Source organism: Bos javanicus, chromosome 7 (assembly GCF_032452875.1).
Source record: "Bos javanicus breed banteng chromosome 7, ARS-OSU_banteng_1.0, whole genome shotgun sequence".
Taxonomy (NCBI): Eukaryota; Metazoa; Chordata; class Mammalia; order Artiodactyla; family Bovidae; genus Bos; species Bos javanicus.
The window spans coordinates 109,913,986-109,935,504 of record NC_083874.1 but is presented as its reverse complement, the minus strand read 5'-3'; the positions used below and the strand labels follow the sequence as shown (position 1 = coordinate 109,935,504).

The window sequence follows — 21,519 nt, the reverse complement described above, 5'->3', positions numbered from 1 at the left end:
CTCCTTGGGAAAAAAAGCTATGACCAACCTAGACAGCATATTAGAAAGCAGAGACAGTACTTTACCAACAAAGGTCCATATAGTCAGAGCCAAGGTGTTTCCAGTGGTCATGTATGGATGTGAGAGTTGGACTGTAAAGAAAGCTGAGCACCAAAGAATTGATGCTTTTGAACTGTGGTGTTGGAGAAGACTCTTGAGAGTCCCTTGGACTGCAAGGAGATTCAACCAGTAAATCCTAAACAACCCTAAGGAAATCTGTCCTGAATATTCATTGGAAGGACTGATGCTGAAGGTGAAACTCCAATACTTTGGCCACCTGATGGGAAGAACTGACTCACTAGAAAGACCCTGATGCTGGGAAAGATTGAAGGCGGGAGGAGAAGGGGACTCCAGAGGATGAGATGGTTGGATGGAATCACCGACTCAGTGGACATGATTTGAGTAAACTCTGGGAGATGGTGATGGACAGGGAGGCCTGGTATGCTGCAGTCCCTGGAGTCGCCGAGAGTCAGACATAACTGAGTGACTGAACTGACAGAACACTTCTAACAGGCCTAAGTTTGAAGGAAATGAGAATTGCGTATTTCTGAGAACCCAAATTCTTCTTAAAACAAGAGGTTTTAAAAAAATTTTACACTGATTATATATTTTGAGAACAATAACATACCCCTTGAAATGGGAGTCTACTGAATAGATCTCAGTCAGTTCAGGCACTCAGTCATGTCAGACTCTTTGTCCATCACCAACTCCCGGAGTTTACTCAAACTCATGTCCATTGAGTCGGTGATGCCATCCAACCATCTCATCCTCTGGAGTCCCCTTCTCCTCCCGCATTCAATCTTTCCCAGCATCAGGGTCTTTTCCAATGAGTCAGCTCTTCGCATCAGGTGGCCAAAGTACTGGAGTTTCAGCTTCAGCATCAGTCCTTTCAGTGAATATTGAGGACTGATTTCTTTTAGGATGAATAGATCTGCCAAAGGAGATCTGTTCTGCTTAGATCTACTGAATAGATCTACCGAAGCAAAAATTGATTCCTTGAAACTAACCCTAACTGTTTCAAATCACTACATCACGAGACTATGAAATTCTACATTCATTTTCTGGTACATGCAGTCTCTGCATCAGGGTGCCTCAATTTTACAACTCACCCATCCTCCACCCCACTTGCCTAGTTTGCAGGTAGAAATTCTCCTAGTATGTTATCAAAAATGCATTAATACAGCGGCTCCCAATCTCTGTGGCACCAGGGACCGGCTCCGTGGTTGACCATTTTTCTGCAGCTTGTGGGTGGGGGTGGTTTCGGGATGGTTCTAAGGAGCACTCGAGCCGCCCCTCGTGTGCAGCCGCAGCAGAGTCCGGGCTCCTTCAAGTCTGAGGCCCCGCCGTCCTCACAAGAGGCCGCGCCCTGAGTCTGAGGCCCGCCATCCTGACAGGAGGCCGTGCCCTGAGTCTGAGGCCTGCTGTCCTCAAAGGAGGCCACGCCCTGAGTCTGAGCCCTGCCGTCCTCACGTTAGGCCGCGCTCTGAATCTGAGGCCCTGCGGTTCTCACAGGAGGCTGCTCCCCGAGTCTGAGGTCCCGCCGTCCTCACAGGAGGCTGCACCCTGAGTCTGATTCCCCGACGTCCTGACAGGAGGCTGCGCTCTGAGTCTGAGGCACGGCCACCCTGACAGGAGGCTGTGCCCAGCGGTGAGGCACAGAGGCTCCCTCACTGTCAGCGCTCGCCTCCTGCATGCGGCCTGGATCTGAACGGGCCATGACCTGGTACCAGTCCGTGGCCCGAGAGTCAGGAACCCCTGCATTAACAGGCTCTACTTATTCTTTCTGCTGAGCTAAGAATTTATGCAGAGGGAAGCATGAGGTGTCTCTCCTCAGTAATTTTTTTCAGTAATATTTCTGCATTTTGCTTTTCGGTCAGAAGCAAAGGAGACCAACTTAAACCCACTAGAAATTTCAAAATGAATTCCGATATATTCTTGATCTTGAAATCATAGAACACACCAGGATTCAATTACAAAATGGACTCAGTTTTCAGTGTGAAGGTAAAACCTCTTCACTTTTTGTTCTGGTCTTTGTTCTCACTCAGTCTTTCAGGGAAAATTTAAATAGTTATGAAACAGATTAGAATATTGCTATTCCTATCCCTGAAAATGTAATATTAATTGAAATGATAGATTTCTTGTTCCCAGTGATTTATCAATGTCACTAAAACATTGAAACACTGCAGACTCTGTACCCTTTTCTTCTGTAGTAAAACAACCAAAATGTAACCTAAGAAAACTACTTTTAAACCAAGTAATTTACACAAAGAGTGCAGTTCTCTGTTGAACAGGATCCTGTCTATGACTGTAGAGCCTTCGCTCTACATCATCACACACTTACTTCAGCTTCCATTTAGAGCTGAGGGTCCAGCCCTCAGAGCTGGAAGATCACTCAGCCTAGAGGCTCAGAGTTAATTAAAAAAAAAAAAAAAAAAAAAGAGCCACCTTGGTGTCTTAATCTTCAAAGAAAAAGTAAAGGAAAAGGAGGTTACAACTCAAAGTGTATCTCCAAATGTCAGATTGGGCCTCCTGAGCAAGTATCTGTGGGCTGAGACTAAATGGCTGAGAGCAGCTAAGCGGGATGGTGGCAATCACAAAGTGCCCAGACTGAGACCACAAAGGCCACTCACAGAAAGGACTGGGCAGATGCTTTATTTCCCCTGGGAGACTGGAGACATTCCTGCCCGTTTTCATAGAGTGGGAATGGCCAAAGGAGGCTGGGGAAAAGAGATTAGAGTATTAGGCTGCATGCCAGGGCATTGATGCGATTAGGAATGATTGGAAATCCCTTGGGAGAATGTCAATTTCCTCTTTATTACTAGTAATGTTTGCTTAGGGTCATGAAATAACTTGAGTTGGCCTAAAATGCAATCTGTAATGGCTAAAATGTAGTGGTCTATTCTGTTTCCTGCATTAATTAGAAATGGCATCTAATTATTGCTTAATGAGCCAAACAAAATGATAAGCTCCTTTGCTCCCTTCCTAACTTTAATCCTAGACTACATGAGCCACTTTCTGAAGAAGCATGTATAGCTTATACAGACACACACAAAATATTCTGGCTAGGGCATCTCAGACTCTTGTAATTATCCAGGTGATAATCAAAATTATCTAGTAGCAGAAGCTGCCACTGGCTGCAGACAGAAAAATTGAGCCAGTTCAACAAAATACGATCAAATTTGTCTAAATATTGCCAAACAGAAAACTGTTTTTCTAAAGCTAACTTTTATTTAGCTCCTCCTGTGTACCTTGGGGGAAAAGAATTAGTGAATTTAAAAATTAGAGGAAAAGAGAAAAGAATGAGTTAAGAGTAGGTTTCTTTATCTGTAAACAATGGAAATCATAATCCTAACACCTAAGATCGTCTTGATGATTAAATTAGATGTTTTTTGTGAAAGATCCTAGCACAGTGTCAGGCACATAAATCAGATCAGATCAGATCAGTCGCTCAGTCATGTCCGACTCTTTGCAACCCCATGAATCGCAGCACACCAGGCCTCCCTGTCCATCACCAACTCCCGGAGTTCACTCAGACTCACGTCCATCGAGTCAGTGATGCCATTCAGCCATCTCATCCTCTGTCGTCCCCTTCTCCTCTTGCCCCCACTCCCTCCCAGCATCAGAGTCTTTTCTAAACTCAGATACAGTGAATGGAGATGAATGAATTTTAATTCCCTTCTTTTCCCTTTACTGTATCTGATTTTAGAATCTCAAGTGAAGACTAACCTAGCCAAATAAATGACATTCCTTGTTCTGTTCACCACCTACAATGTTAATATTTCAAATTAATCTGGACAAATCAATACTCATTAAACTGCACAAGGCAAATAGTCCTTAAAGTAGCTTACCGTTTCTATCCCTAATCAACTATAAAACTAACACAAACAAAAGTTTCTAATTGTTTGCACAAACGGTGACCTTTCCCTTTGACCACTAATTTTGCATACGGAAGGAACACAACCCTTCAAGTGACGGTTTTCTTCTCAAAGAACTCTGGCCAAAAGGTCACCCAAATGCACATTCATTTCAAATAAAGGTAGGAAAGAATTTCCCAGTTGACCCAGCAATAAACAGGATAATAAAATGTTCATCAGGAAACCAAGTATCTTGAAGAGGAAGAGCTGTGTGGAATCATGTATGCTATCCATCTGACATATCATTCTGCTACTGCATTCTCTTATCTTTGATAAAATATTTTTTATATCAAATCCATCTATTTCAAAAATGACATTTCATCATCTAAATTGACATTATTGCTTTACCAAAATATCAAGATAAAAAAGCTCTCTCAGTCATTTGTAGTCATTTCCGGCTTAGTTTATACACAATACAATCTCCTATATTGGTAAATATCAACTTTTCTCAACTGTATATTGCTCATTATGAAGATGGAAATAATAATTTCCACATATTAAAAAGACACTTATTTGAAGATCTCAATGGTTCTCAATCATATTCAAGAACACAAATGCAACACAAAATTATGCTGGTGTATATCATCACATAGATAAGAACAAATTAATTAATTCATTAGCTTTTGTAGATTTTTAACTATTATCATTTTAAAGTTGCTCAAATATGAAAATATTCTGAAGAGAAGATATACTATGTCTGTTTCATTTTAAAATTATAGGTACTATTAAGTTTATTGGGCAACTATGCAGCAAATTTTTATAATATTAAATGTATATTATGGGGTAAATGAGAAATAATTTACATTCATATAAAGCAATTTACATTCTTATAATTACATTTACAAAAACACTGAAGAAGAGCAATACTTTATATTCAATAGACTTTATATTTAATACTTTATATTTAATAGACTTCACTGTTACAAATTCCAATTAAGATTCACTACTAATAAGTGGATTTTCAGATTCATGAAGGCAAGAGTGTTAGAACAATGTTAGAAAATGACTTTCCCTTATGACCCAGTTTCCCTCTCAAGTCACTCTCTCCCATCAGGAAGTTTCCATAAGCCTCTTATCCTTCTCCATCAGAGGGCAGAAAGGCTGAAAACCACAATTACAGAAAACCAACCAATCTAATCACATGGACCACAGCCTTGTCTAACTCAATGAAACTACGAGACATGCCGTGTAGGGCCACCCAAGACGGACGGGTCATAGTGGAGAGTTCTAACAAAACGTGCTCCACTAGAGAAGGGAATTGCAAACCACTTGAGTATTCTTGCCTTGAGAACCCCACAAACAGTATGAAAAAGCAAAAAAATAGGACCCTGAAAGATGAACTCCCCAGGTTAGTAGGCACCCAATATGCTACCAGAGAAGACTGGAGAAATAACTCCAGGAAGAATGACAAGACGGAGCCAAAGCAAAAACAAAGCAAACAACATCACCAGTCACTTCCCAGTTGTGGAAGTGACTGGTGATGGAAGCAAAGTCTGATGCTGTAAAGAGCAATATTGCATAGGAACCTGGAATGTCAGGTCCATGAATCAAGGCAAATTGGAAGTGGTCAAACAAGAGATGGCAAGAGTGAACATCAACATTTTAGGAATCAATGAACTAAAATGGACTGGAAAGGGTGAATTTAATTCAGATGACCATTATATCTACAATTGTGGGCAGGAATCCCTTAGAAGAAATGGAGTAGCCATCATAGTCAACAAAAAAGTCCAAAATGCAGTACTTGGATGCAATCTCAAAAACAACAGAGTGATCTCTGTTCATTTCCAAGGCAAACCATTCAGTATCATAGTAACCCAAGTCTATGTCCCGACCAGTAATGCTGAAGAAACTGAAGTTGAACAGTACTATGAAGACTTACAAGACCTTCTAAAATAACACCAAAAAAAGATGTCCTTTTCATTATAGGGGACTGGAATGCAAAAGTAGGAAGTCAAGAAATACCTGGAGTAACCAGCAAATTTGGCCTTGGAGTACAGAATGAAGCAGGGCAAAGGCTAACAGAGTTTTGCCAAGAGAACACACTGGTCATAGCAAACACCCTCTTCCAACAACACAAGAGAAGCCTCTGTACATGGACTTCACCAGACGGTTAACACCAAAATCAGATTGATTATATTCTTTGCAAACAAAGATGGAGAAGCTCTATACAGTCAGCAAAAACAAGACCAGGAGCTGATTGTGGCCCAGATGATGAACTCCTTATTGCCAAATTGAGACTTAAATTGAAGAGAGTAGGGAAAAACACGAGACCATTCAGGTATGACCTAAATCAAACCCCTTACAATTATACAGTGGAAGTGAGAAATAGATTCAAGGGATTAGAGCTGATAGGCAGAGTGCCTGATGAACTATGAACAGAGGTTCATGACATTGTACAGGAGACAGGGATCAAGACCATCCCCAAGAAAGAGAAATGCAAAAAAGCAAAATGGCTGTCTGAGAAGGTCTTACAAACAGCTAAGAAAAGAAGAGAAGTGAAAGGCAAAGGAGAAAAGGAAAGATATACCCATCTGAAAGCAGAGTTCCAAAGAATAGCAAGGAGAAATAAGAAAGCCTTCCTCAGTGATCAGTGCAAAGAAATAGAGGAAAATAACAGAATGGGAAAGACTAGAGATCTCTTCAAGAAAATTAGAGATACCAAGGGAACATTTCATGCAAAGATGGGCTCAATAAAGGACAGAAATGGTATGGACCTAACAGAAGCAGACGATATTAAGAAGAAGTGGCAAGAATACACAGAAGAACTATACAAAAAAGATACTCATGACCCAGATAATCACGATGGTGTGATCACTCACCTAGAGCCAGACATTCTGGAATGTGAAGTCAAGTGGGCTTAGAAGTATCACTATGAACAAAGCTAATGGAGGTGATGGAATTCCAGAAGAGCTATTTTAAATCCAAAAAGATGGTGCTATGAAAGTGCTGCACTCAATATTTCAGCAAATGTGGAAAACTCAGCAGTGGCCACAGGACTGGAAACGGTCAGTTTTCATTCCAACCCCAAAGAAAGGCAGTGCCAAAGAATACTCAAACTACCGCACCATTGCACTCATCTCACACGCTAGTAAAATAATGCTCAAAATTCTCCAAGCCAGGCTTCAACCATGAACTTCCAGACGTTCAAGCTGGATTTAGAAAAGACAGAGGAACCAGAGATCAAATTGCCAACATACGTTGGATCATCAAAAAAGCAAGAGAGTTCCAGAATAACATCTATTTCTGATTTATTGACTATGCCAAAGCCTTTGACTGTATGGATCAAAACAAACTGTGGAAAATTCTGAAAGAGATGGGAATACCAGACCACCTGACCTGCCTCTTGAGAAATCTGCATGCAGGTCAGAAAGCAACAGTTAGAACTGGACATGGAACAACAGACTGGTTCCAAATAGGGAAACGAGTTCATCAAGGCTGTATATTGTCACCCTGCTTATTTAACTTATATGCAGAGTACATCATGAGAAACGCTGGGATGGAGGAAGCACAAGCTGAAACCAAGATTGCCGGGAGAAATATCAATAACCTCAGATATGCAGATGACACCACCCTTATGGTAGAAAGGGAAGAAGAATTAATGAGCCTCTTGATGAAAGTGAAAGAGGAGAGTGAAAAAGTTGCATTCAAACTTAACATTCAGAAAACTAAGATCACAGCATCTGGTCCCATCACTTCATGGCAAATAGATGGGGAAACAGGGGAAACAGACTTTCTTTTCTTGGGCTCCAAAATCACTGCAGATGGTGACTGCAGCCATGAAGTTAAAAGACGCTTGCTCCTTGGAAGAAAAGTTTTGACCAACCTAGATAGCACATTAAAAAGCAGACACATTACTTGCCAACAAAGGACTGTCTAGTCAAGGCTATGGTTTTTCCAGTGGTCATGTATGGATGTGAGAGTTGGACTGTAAAGAAAGCTGAGCGCCAAAGAATTGATGCTTTTGAACTGTGGTGTTGGAGAAGACTCTTGAGTCCCTTGAACTGCAGGGAGATCCAACCAGTCCATCCTGAAGGAAATCAGTCCTGAATATTCACTGGAAGGACTGATGCTAAAGCTGAAACTCCAATATTTTGGCCACCTGATGCAAAGAGCTGATTCATTTGGAAAGATTGAAGGCAGGAGGAGAAGGGGATGACAGAGGAAGAGATGGTTGGATGGCATCACCGACTCAATGGACATGAGTTTGAGTAAACTCTGGGAGTTGGTGATGGACAGGGAGGCGTGGTGTGCTGCAGTCCCTGGGGTCGCAAAGAGTCGGACATGACTGGGTGACTGACCTGAACTGAACTGAACTTCCCTTATGTGGATTTTGTGTACTGTTGGTCAAATCTTATCGGGATTTGGCAAAGGTAATGAAGGTGCATCTTCATGAGTGCTTTTAAGAGCACCAAAAAGTGTCACTACCTTCCCCTCAAAATTACACAGGCTATAACTAACCAAAACAAATCCTAGTTTAAAAGAAATTCCACTATAAGTACTAACCATAACTTAAATAGGTACATCCCCAAAATAAATTAATTACTGTTAGACTGATTTTTCCATTAGTTTCCATTACATTTTAGAGCAAAGATTTCTAAAGGAAAGCATTATCCTAATGGGGAAAAAAGATACACTTAAGAATTCTAATGTCCACTACAAGGAAGAGTCTACTCCTATCAATCTACATGCCCACACAACTGCTGCAAGAAGTTATTTTAAACAACAAATTTACAACACTTTAGACATCATTTCAAAGAGCATTCACTAAAGTTAGGTCCCATTTCATTGGCCTTCCACCTAAATCCACAACAGAAAAACATCCAAGCAGTACACAGCTTTTTCTGTATTATAGGCATTTTGTAGAAACCCTTACAGAAGAAATTCACTTAAAGAGAGTGTTCTGGACAGTTCCAATGGTAAAGTATAATTAGTCAGTATACACTGAACCCCACATTGCAGGCACTCCATGGACCCCTTTATATATGTGATTTCATAACAGTAACTAGGTGAAGAGCTGAGACAAGCAAGGTTCAGAGCAGCAAAGTAATACAACCAAAGTCACAAAGCCAACATACAGTGCAAGGGAGGATCCGATGACTTGCATAACTGATATTTTTAGGAAAAGTTCTGTGGCTATTCATATTAAGTATTACAGATTAGCTGATAACAAGTAGTTTCTAACAGATCTTTCAGTAGAAGGGAAAAACATTTCAAGTTTTAAATCTATTAATGAAAGGATCTCGTCTCTGTTCAGTCACCTACTTATACAAAAAGTCCTTCTTATGCCACTATTGGGTATATATCCCAGTTCAGTTCAGTCGCTCAGTTTGCGACCCCATGAATCAAAGCACGCCAGGCCTCCCTGTCCATCACCAACTCCCGGAGTTCACTCAAATTCACGTCCATCGAGTCAGTGATGCCATCCAGCCATGTCATCCTCTGTTGTCCCCTTCTCCTCCTGCCCCCAATCCCTTCCAGCATCAGAGTCTTTTCCAATGAGTCAACCCTTTGCATGAGGTGGCCAAAGTACTGGAGTTTCAGCTTTAGCATCAGTCCTTCCAATGAACACCCAGGATTGATCTCCTTTAGAATTGACTGGTTGGACCTCCTTGCAGTCCAAGGGACTCTCACGAGTCTTCTCCAACACCACAGTTCAAAAGCATCAATTCTTCGGTGCTCAGCTTTCTTTACAGTCCAACTCTCACATCCATACATAAACACTGGAAAAACCATAGCCTTGACTAGATGGACCTTTGTTGGCAAAGTAATGTCTGTGCTTTTGAATATGCTATCTAGGTTGGTTATAACTTTCCTTCCAAGGAGTAAGTGTCTTTTAATTTCATGGCTGCAGTCACCATCTGCAGTGATTTTGGAGCCCAAAAAAATATACCCCAAGGAAACCATAACTGAAAAAGACACATGACCCCAGTGTTCACTGCAACACTCTTTACAATAGGCAGGACATGGAAGCAACTTAGATGCCCACTGACAGATGAATGGATAAAGAAGATATGGTACATATATACAATGGAACATTACTCAGCTATAAAAAGGAACACATCTGAGTCAATTCTAATGAGGCGGATGAATCTGGAGCCTATTACCCCGAGTGAAGTAAGTCAGAAAGACAGAAGCAAATATCACATACTAACGTGTACACACGGAATATAGAAAGATGGTGCTGATGAGCCTATCCGCAGGGCAGCAGTGGACACAGGGGGTAAGAAGAGGGCGGGATGACTGGAGAGGGGAACACGGAAACGTGTACTGCCGCTGTGTGAAAGAGACAGCCGGTGGGAACTTGCTGTCTGACGCAGGGAGCTCACCGGTGCTCCGTGACAGTCCAGGGAGTGAGATGGGGAGGCGGGGGGAGGCAGGCACAGAGCGGGGCACCGTGTGCACCGAAGGCTGCCTCATGCTGACGAATGGCAGCAACCAACCCAACACTGAAAAGCAACTATCCTCCAATTAAAAATAAAAAGAAATGTTAAAAAATCCTTCTTGAGTCTCTAGTTATGCACACTGCTAGAAGAACAAGCGATACAAGGAAGAAGCTCAGGAAAAGGCAATGGTAGCTTAAAGAAAAGTGACAGAATCAGGGAAAGCTTCATACAGGATGCATCATTGGGCTCTCTCCTTCAAGGATAAGAAGAATTTAGCAGAAGGAGAGGAAAGCCACGACCATTCCATGAAAAGGAAGTGAGCAATGGCTCAAGAGCCGGGCTTCAATACACACACAAGCACAGTGATAACCCCTGGGCAGGCAATTCCACTGGGAGCATGAGGGGGCAGTCTAATGTGAAATCAGATGAGCTGTGAGTAGAGAAAGTTTCACCAAGATGGGGATCTGTGATCAACACCGTGCACAGAAGAAAAGTTATTGAGGTTTCTAAGTCCAGGAGCATTAGGATCAGTGCTTTAAGAAGATAAGGGGTGCAGGATATATACTGGAGAGAAAAACTCAGGAGACTGTTGGAGAAGCCAACACAGAAGTGCAGGCATGGATGAGGGCAGTGGTTGTGGGAAGGGAGAAAAGGGAAAGTTGTCGGAGAGATTTTAAAACGGTGTTCTGATGAATGACACAGCTGGGATGGAGACGAAGACAGATGAACAGAGAAGACAGAGATCTGAGTCAGAGCTACCAGAAGTGTGGTGAATAGAGGAGAAAGATCATGGAGAAAGGGAGATTCTGAACAGCACTTTGATATTCAATCCAGAGGAGCCTAGTGGACTAAAGCCCATGGGGTCACAGAGGCAGACATGACTGAGCGACTGAGCATATATACACACATTAAAATTATCTGGTCCCATCACTTCATGAAAAATAGTTGGGGAAAAAATGGAAACAGTGGCAGATTTTATTTTCTTGGGCTCCAAAAATCACTGTGGATGGTGAGTGCAGCCATGAAATTAAAAGACACTTGCTCCTTGGTGTTCAGCTGGTAAAGAATCCGCCAGCAATGCTGGAGACTTGGGTTCAATCCATGAGCTGGAAGATTCCCTGGAGAAGGGAATGGCTACCCACTTCAGTATTCTTGCCTGGAGAATTCCATGGATATAGGACTGTGGTGGGCTATAGTCCAAGGGGTCACAAAGAGTCGGATATGACTGAGCGACTAACACTTTCACTTTCTACTTGCTCCTTAGAAGGAAAGTAATGATAAACATAGACAGCATATTTAAAAGCAGAGATATCACTTTGTCAACAAAGGTCTGTATAGTCAAAGCTATGGGTTTTCCAGTAGTCATGTACAGACATAAGAGTGGGACCATAAAGAAGGCTGAGCACCGAAGAATTGATACTTTGAAACTGTGGTGCTGGAGAAGACTCTTGACAGTCTCTTGGACAGCAAGGAGATCAAACCACTCAATCCTGGAGGACTGATGCTGAAGTTGAAACTCCAATATTTTGGCCACCTAATGTGAAGAGCCAACTCAATGGAAAAGACCCTGATGCTGGGAAAGATTGAGGGGAGATAGAGGATGAGATGGTTGGAAGGCATCATTGACTCAATGGACATGAGTTTCAGCAAACTCTGGGAGATAGTGAAGGATAGGGAAGCCTGGTTTGCTGAAGTCCACGGGGTCACAAAGAGTCAGACCCGACTTTGCAACTGAACGAGAAGTAACTGTACTTAAGACAGAGGGTCTCAACCAGGGGTGATTTTGCCCACCTCCCTACGTGACATTTATCAATCTCTGAAGACATTTTTGTTGTCTGAGTGGGAGGGGTTTTCTAACATCTTGTAAGCAGAAGACAAAGACATTGCTAGATATCTTACAAAGCACAAGATGACATCACTCAAAAAAATGGAAAGAATTATTGGCTCAAAATATCAATAGTGCCAAGGCTGAGAAACTCTGGCTTAAGGTGAGATGCATCCAATTTGGAATTGTAATTGTTTAGGAAAACGGATACCCAGAATAGAAGGGACATCCATTCAATGTACTAAAAAATACTTCATGCACAACTTGTGTTAAAGTTGTTTTAAGTTTGCAAAGAAGTTAGTTTCGATCATATTTCCCAATGATGGGATAAGGGGTCCCATTGCTAACTGAAGTCTCAGAAAATATACCACAGCCAAGGTTGCAAAGGCCCCCACTGAAGGCATCAATAAGAACTGCAAAGGCTCTGCACCCAGAAATCACCTGAACCAATGGGTTACTGGCCCTCAGCTCCTTCCTACACTGTGTTTTAAACTCAAAGACATCGCTGTGAGTTTCCTGACTGCTTTATTAATACAGTATTTACAAGGCATAGCCTGAAGAATTCTATAATCTGTGGCTGAAGTAGCATCTGTTTCGGTCCTGAAATCTCTGACTACCACCAGAAACTCCAGAATATCTGAAAAGCAGCCACGGAGGCCTCTATAGATATTCAGACTGAGCCTGATGCTGTCATGGAAGGAAGAGACCCAGGTGTCTCAGGAACACAGCACTTCGTGACTGGCTGGGGAGACCCTGCTGTCAAACCCGGGCACCGGGCTAGGGCTGCGCTGGCCAGAGGGATGGACTGGGGGGGCGGGGCGGCCAGGGGCGTGGTCAGGGCTGATTCCCGCCCTCGTGTGGCAGAAACCAACACCACACTGTAAAACAATGTTCTAATTCTAGTCAAGGCTATGGTTTTTCCTGTGGTCATGCATGGATGTGAGAGTTGGACTGTGAAGAAAGCTGAGCGCCGAAGAATTGATGCTTTTGAGCTGTGGTGTTGGAGAAGACTCTTGAGAGTCCTTTGGACTGCAAGGAGATCCAACCAGTCCATCCTATAGGAGATCAGCCCTGGGATTTCTTTGGAAGGAATGATGCTAAAGCTGAAACTCCAGTACTTTGGCCACCTCATGCGAAGAGTTGACTCATTGGAAAAGCCTCTGATGCTGGGAGGGATTGGGGGCAGGAGAAGAAGGGGACGGCAGAGGATGAGATGGCTGGATGGCACCACTGACTCGATGGACGTGAATTTGAGTGAACTCCGGGAGTTGGTGATGGACAGGGAGGCCTGGCGTGCTGCGATTCATGGGGTCGCAAAGAGTCGGACACGACTGAGCGACTGAACTGACTGAACTGACTGAATTAAATTTTAAAACAGAAAAACAAACATTTAATAAGCAGTTAATCTAGGTCAGGCGTTGTGCCATGATCTGCACTTGCACTATCTCCTCTATTTCTCAGAACACATGGGCATGGTTTTATTTTACGCCCATTTCACAGATGAAGACTAAAGCGCAGAGTGGTTCCTTTCTTGCTGGAGTTCATTCAATCAGCAAGAGGCAAACGAAAAGACAGAGAAGGGAATGGCACCCCACTCCAGTACTCTTGCCCTGAAAACCCCATGGACGGAGGAACCTGGTAGGCTGCAGTCCATGAGGTCTCGAAGTGTTAGTTCTTTTTGTTTTGCTGCTGCTAAGACGCTTCGAGAACAGAAATCCATCCCACATTTTTAGTTCTCTGAGTTATCTAAACAACAGTATAAGTTTTAATCTGACTTTCTAAATATACCAAGAGAACTGGCAGTGAAAAAATACCAAAGAAATAAACTTTAAAACCCCAAAGGAACAGCAACAGCACCACAAACCCACCTCAGTGCTACTAAAGATTGGGAAGACTGACAAATCATCCGCATTGATTCGCTACTGGAATGAGACCAGACAGCAGCAAACACAGCTGTTTTTACATAATATCTATAATTACCAGGCTTTGAGAAACTTCTCTAGGAAAGCAGGGAATCCTTAAACTTTTAAGTGACAGCGCTGCCCTGTGAACACAGGTGTGGTGCTGGCTCTACAAAACCAGAATATTTCCCTACAAGTTCAGTGGGAGTCACAGACTGTCCAGCTGGTCTCCCGTCCGTTATGTAGCTTTTATACTACCCCCTGCACCCTTTTTCCTTTCAAAGGAAAAAATGGGTTAACATACCACCTGTCTGGAGTTTTTCTATTCAAAGCTCAATTAATCTTCAAACAGAAATCACAGAGATAATCAGCAAGCCACGCAGCATGCTAACACCAGCACTCTCTCTGCAAGTCTCCAGAGCAGCAACTACGCAAGTGGTGGCTGCCGCATGGCAGCAGGCAGCCCCTGAAAGCAGCCGATTTTAGAAACTATGAGGGAGAGGAACTGGAGTAATTATTTTTCCTTTTTGCCTTGGACCTGGTTACAACTTAATGCCAGCCAAACTGATGCCGCTTCTCCTCACAGTGCAGAGGGGCTTGGGGGAAGCTCAAGAGGGGAGGCTTGAAGTTTTCCCATTCACTTAGACAGCACTCTGATTATAGAAAGACTGATGACTGTTAGATTCTTTAATAACAGTTTCTCTGCACATAAATTTCACGCTTTAAATTCAACTGCATTTCAATGGCACTCTTAGGAGAGGTCCGTGTGAGGTCTGCCATGTGCCTGAGAGAATCATGCTCACCACTGCCGTCAGGTAACACAGACCTGGGCTCAGCCCCGGGGCTGGGAAGATCCCCTGGAGGGGGGAATGGCTGCCCACTCCGGTCTTCTTGCCTAGAGAATCCCACAGACAGAGGAACTACGGTCCATGGGGTTGCCAAGAGTTGGACACAACTCAGTGACTAACCCGAGAAGCCAATGGCACCCCACTCCAGTACTCTTGCCTGGAAAATCCCATGGATGGAGGAGCCTGGAGGGCTGCAGTCCATGGGGTCGCTAAGAGTTGGACACGACTGAGCGACTTCACTTTCACGCATTGGAGAAGGACATGGCAACCCACTCCAGTGTTCTTGCCTGGAGAATCCCAGGGACAGGGGAGCCTGGTGGGCTGCCGTCTACGGGGTCGCATAGAGTCGGACACAACTGAAGTGACTTAGCAGCAGTGACTAACACAACCTTTGCTATACAAATAAGTCAGTCAGTCAATGAAATTCAACAAATAAAACCACAACACAGATAAACCAAATGTGCTGAGTGGAAAGTAAACTACATTTCAATTATTATATTTTTTATCTGCTGCTAAGTCACTTCAGCTGTGTCCGACTCTGTGTGACCCCATAGACGGCAGCCTATCAGGCTCCCCCGTCCCTGGGATTCTCCAGGCAAGAACACTGGAGTGGTTTGCCATTTCCTTCTCCAATTCATGGAAGTGAAAAGTGAAAGTGAAGCCGCCTAGTCGCGTCCGACCCTCAGTGACCCCATGGACTGCAGCCTACCAGGCTCCTCCGTCCACGGGATTTTCCAGGCAAGAGTACTGGAGTGGGGTGCCATTGCTTTCTCCTTCAAATGACTGGATGCTTAATTTTATTTTTCCTTTCAAAATGATTAACTGGGTTTCATTTTGAGATTATAGAAGGCATTTTTAATGAGTTCAATATCTAGGGCTAAAGCCCAGATAATTAGTTTTTTTCCCACTGCATAAATGATTTCAAGTATATTGTACATAATTGACTTTTTCTAAAATCCGAGTCAACCAAACTGAACATGTCTAGATCACGTCATGTTTTTCCACTGCACTAAATTTTAATGCCAGAGATGCTTTGCTGTCATTTGGAACTGATTTTCAAAAACAGTGACTCCCAAAATTATTTTAAATTTTACCTGCAAACTCTGTGACATCTAGATAAATATCCATAAATAAATAAATAATAATAACCACAGGAAAATAATTTTTTAAAGGGAACATTGGTTATTTCATAAAATAAAATTTTATTCTGCAATCCTTATTTTTACCTCCTTTCTTATAATTCTACATATTTGGAGTTTAAAATCCTAGGCTTTTAAGGTAACATATTCTTTTAATAAATAGGTTACACTTAAAAACAATAATTAAGGTCATTCTAATCCCAGATATAAGTGGAATAAAATCAGGGCTTATAGTTCCTTCACCACTCTAGTAAGAGTTTCATTAACATCCAAATGGAAATAGATCAACATGTACTACCAGAGCCACTCTTTGTTAATTCTTACTCATTGTGACTGTTTTACTGTGTAAGCATGTATGTAAATCATTCTATAGAATGAGATGAATTACTCTCAAAAAAAGTCTTTGTTGTCATTCCCAGTAAATAATCTTTTCAGTTACTGCTAGGCAGGGGTTTTGCCTGAGACAGGTAGAAGCAAACAGACAGCCTGGCTGGGTGAAGGAAGAGAGCCGTACCCTCTCAAGGTATTTGAAGGGGGTTGGTTAAAAACATAATTAGCTGCATCAAATCCTTTTTCAGTAGGTGGATTTTGATTAGGAGTCAGTTCAAACCACAAATTTGCAAATTTTCCCAATGGTAAATAAAATTTTAAAATTATGGTCACTGAGTTCCTGAACACAAGGAAAAGACGTTTTTAATCCATTTTGGCTCCCAAGAGGCTTTCCTCCCTTGAAAGTTAACTGGTAATTTTGATGCAAACACATTCAACTAAATCTAATGTGAAATGCAGTTCAAATTTTTGACAGGAGAGTTCTTATGACACGTTAAAAGGTCATGTTAAAGTAACCTAATTTTCCCTTGATTCCAACATTTACAATCCCGTATTTTTTCACGACATCTCTCAAGGTTATTTAAAAGAGGTTGCAAAAGTTTAAACGAGTCAACTCCTTAAAGTGATGCATGCAAGTTTGGCAGTTTCCTTAAAATACTGAAAAAAAAAAAAATCCCACCCACTGGTTCAGTAAAAAAGTCAATTACATTCTTTTCTTCAGCAATTTGTCTATGATATCTACCACTATAGTATCAATGGCTAAGAAGCAGATGGTAAATTAAATATTTCAACAAAAGGAGAAAATAAGACATTTTATGTAATTCTTTCCTTTGTGAAGAACGCCTGGACAAAAAGACTATTACCGCACTGCAAGGGTGATCTACACTTCATCAATGACTTCATTTTTACTAAAACAATACACATCACTAGATGCCTTCTTCAAAAAGAAAATTATAGAACCTCAAAATAATTCAAACAACTAGGCAAAGTGAAGAGTCATGTTCCCAGACAAGGCAATGTTTCAGATGTTCAGGAAGAAAGAATGGAAGCATCTTCTTTTGCAACCAGTCCACATGAGCTCTCTCGCTCCTGTATTTTTCACCTGTATTAATGGCAGCAACTCTACCTTGTTTTACAAATCTTACAAGCAAAGCAATCCCACGATGGAGACATTCACAGACAATTCAGCAGACACTAGCACAGACGTTTCTGTGACTTCAGTTAACTTAATCGTCTCAAACTTGGTCTCATTGCTCAATCTCTTTCCTCATTCTCTTTAACCTTTAGGTGAAGACAGTGATGAAAATGAGAAGGTGCAAAAAGGGCCTAAGTATAAGCCCAACTCGAGCTGTCTCCTGGGTGGAGCTTGGGGCGGTTTGTAGGCTTGCTCCATGGGTGGAACCCTCAAGTCTGTTCAGCATAGATCCAACTTCATAATACTGTACAAATAAACTAGGCAACCAAAAAGAAAATCCTGTTCGCTATCACATATAAAGCATGTGAGTAGGAGTCAAAGAAGGCTTTTAAAAATATTAATACATGTACATGGGGAGTAATCATATTGCAGAAGTCATTTATTTCCACATTCTCCTGTTTTATAGTATTTAGAACAGCACTGTCCAACAGAAGCAAAAACTGCTCTCTCTGAATGCTAACTACATATGTAATTTAAAATTCCCAGCAGCCACATTTCTTAGGTAAAAAGGAACAGGTTACAGTTAATTTTAATAATATTTTCAATATAGTCAATGTATCCAAGTTTATATCCAATATAAATTGAATTTATCCAAAATTCATTTCAACATGTAACCAATACAAAATTACCGTGATACCTTACATTCTTTTTTGTTCTTATGCTAGGTCTTAAATATCTAGCATGTATTTTACACTTAAAGCACATCTCCAGTCAGACCAGCCACACTTCAAGTGCTTAGGCGCTGCACACCTGGACGACAGCACGGCCGGAATGGGAAGGGGACTCAGACTCACTACTGTCGCTCGGCGTGTTGCCCTTACAGCCAAGTCCTTTTATTCTTTTCAGCGAACTGCACAATCAGACACTCACGCTTAGAAGACAGGTTCATTATCCAGTTCACGTCTGGAATTACGCTGCTGCCCAGAGCACCTTCTCCTTTCCTTCCACCTTTTTAAGTTTCACCCACCCTCAAAGTCACCGCTCAAATTTCCACCTCCTCCTACAGCCTCACACAAACACACAAACTCCAGTGTTTCTCCCAAAGCATTTCCTCCCTCTTCATTCTCCCAGTCCCCGGTACAAACCTCTTACCGCCTAACGTGGCTGCTTGCATTCATTAGGCACTCAATGATTTCATGTTAAATAAAGGAAAAAGTCACTTGCACATTTATTTCAATGCTTAATTTGTACAGTAAACAAAAATAGTAAAAAAAATCTATTTTTTATTTAAATGTTATTTTCCATAAAGCAAAGTGTTAGTCACTCAGTTGTGTCTGACTCTTTGCAACCCCATGGGCTTTAGCCTACCAGACTCCTCTGTCCATGGGATTTTGCAGACAAGAACACTGGAGTGAGCTGCCATTTCCTTCTCTATGGCAAGATAGAGCCATATTTCAAACTTCTTTTTAAGATGGCAAGTGAGCAAGTGAGTGAAAGTCACTCAGTCATGTCTGACTCTTTGCAACCCCATGTACTGTAGCCCTCCAGGCTCCTCCGTCCATGGGATTCTCCAGGCAAGAATACTGGAGTGGGGTGCCATTTCCTTCTCCAGAGGATCTTCCCAACCCAGGGATTGCCCGCATGGCAGGCAGATGCTTTATCCTCTGAGCCATCAGGGAACACAGAGGAAGAAGTGCCAAATATTTTTAAGTTGTTCCTCCCTTCAGCCACCACACTTGCAAAGCTTAAGGAAATGGCACAGGGTCAAAGGGGGACCCCAGCACAATCTTGCCTTTCACTGAGTTTTGAACTTCATTCTGCAGTCCTGTCTTCTCATTGATTCCAGCTGGCTCCAGAACGTTCTACCTACCCACTTTGAGCTTTATTTTCTAATTCTCATCATGGTCTTGTTTTAGAGTTCTCTCTTGGAAGCATTTTCTTAACTAAATCCTTGTTTGTTTTTTTAACCTTGACCACAACGTGCACTTTTTTTAACCTGTTCATGCTAACCCTTAGGTCAACTCTGCTTCCATTCCTGGGCCTCGGGCCTCCTGTTTGCTGTCCCTCACGCCCCTCTGCTCTCATGGACAGTGTCCCACCTACGAAACTCAGACCTGAGTAAAAGATGACAGATGAGAGAAGAAAGATAATGAAATTCCCTCACTGGACACCGTATGATCATAGCTGAGTTCCCTAGCTACACTTACAACTCTGCAAAAAATATCAGTTCAGTTCAGTGCAGTCGCTCAGTCATCTCTGACTCTTTGTGACCCCATGAATCACAGCACGCCAGGCCTCCCTGCCCATCACCAATTCCCGGAGTTCACTCAGACTCACATCCATCGAGTCGGTGATGCCATCCAGCCATCTCATCCTCTGTCGTCCCCTTCTCCTCCTGCCCCCAATCCCTCCCAGCATCAGAGGCTTTTCCAACGAGTCAACTCTTCGCATGAGGTGGCCAAAGTACTGGAGTTTCAGCTTTAGCATCATTCCTTCCAAAGAAATCCCAGGGCTGATCTCCTTTAGAATGGACTGGTTGGACCTCCTTGCAGTCCAAGGGACTCTCAAGAGTCTTCTCCAACACCACAGTTCAAAAGCATCAATTCTTCAGTGCTCAGCTTTCTTCACAGTCCAACTCTCACATCCATACATGACCACAGGAAAAACCATAGCCTTGACTAGACGACCTTTGTTGGCAAAGTAATGTCTCTGCTTTTGAATATGCTATCTAGATTGGTCATAACTTTCTTTCCAAAGAGTAAGTGTCTTTTAATTTCATGGCTGCAGTCACCATCTGCAGTGATTTTGGAGCCCTGAAAAATAAAGCCTGACACTGTTTCCACTGTTTCCCCATCTATTTCCCATGAAGTGATGGGACCAGATGCCATGGTCTTAGTTTTCTGAATGTTGAGCTTTAAGCCAACTTTTTCACTCTCCTCTTTCACTTTGATCAAGCAGCTTTTTGGTTCCTCTTCACTTTCTGTCATCTGCATATCTGAGGTTATTGATATTTCTCCCAGCAATCTTGATTCCAGCTTGTGCTTCTTCCAGCCAAGCATTTCTCATGATGTACTCTGCATATAAGTTAAATAAGCCGGGTGACAATATACAGCCTTGACGTACTCCTTTTCCTATTTGGAACCAATCTGTTGTCCCATGTCCAGTTCTAACTGTTGCTTCCTGACCTGCATATAGGTTTCTCAAGAGGCAGGTCAGGTGGTCTGGTATTCCCATCTCTTTCAGAATTTTCCACAGTTTATTGTGATCCACACAGTCAAAGACTTTGGCATAGTCAATAAAGCTGAAATAGATGCTTTTCTGGAACTCTCTTGCTTTTTCCATGATCCAGTGGATGTTGGCAATTTGGTCTCTGGTTCCTCTGCCTTTTCTAAAACCAGCTTGAACCTCAGGAAGTTCAGGGTTCACATATTGCTGAAGCCTGGCTTGGAGAATTTTGAGCATTACTTTACTAGCATGTGAGATGAGTGCAATTGTGCGGTAGTTTGAGCATTCTTTGGAATTGCCTTTCTTTGGGATCAGAATGAAAACTGACCTTTTCCAGTCCTGTAGCCACTGCTGAGTTTTCCAAATTTGCTGGCATATTGAGTGCAGCACTTTCATAGCATCATCTTTCAGGATGTGAAATCGCTCAACTGGAATTCCATCACCTCCACTAGCTTTGTTCGTAGTGATGCTTTCTAAGGCCCACTTGACTTCATATTCCAGGATGTCTGGCTCTAGGTGAGTGATCTCAAAGCAATCTCAATTAAGTGTATTGTACATTAATTGCATTTCAATAAAAAGTACACTGATCTTACTGCAAACTATTTCCTTATACTATTCTTGATTTTACATAGGATTCAATTTGATAATGTATGCTTATTATATTATCTTTATTATATTTTATTATATATTTATTATATTTATTATCTTTAGGTCTTATCACCTAGCTACAGTAGAGGAAGTTCTGTATTCTTCACCCAAAGGGATCTAACTTAATCCCTA

General features: G+C 42.1%; 1 protein-coding gene and 1 long non-coding RNA gene across 2 annotated transcripts in view; both read right to left on the bottom strand.

The window, feature by feature from the left end:
• The window catches only part of CAMK4 (calcium/calmodulin dependent protein kinase IV), a 269,812-nt gene that overhangs the window by 171,953 nt on the left and 76,340 nt on the right, over positions 1-21,519 (bottom strand). The gene's annotated exons all lie outside the window — the stretch shown is intronic.
• Positions 1-21,519, bottom strand: part of LOC133251753 (uncharacterized) — a 55,388-nt gene that overhangs the window by 25,192 nt on the left and 8,677 nt on the right. The window lies entirely within an intron of this gene.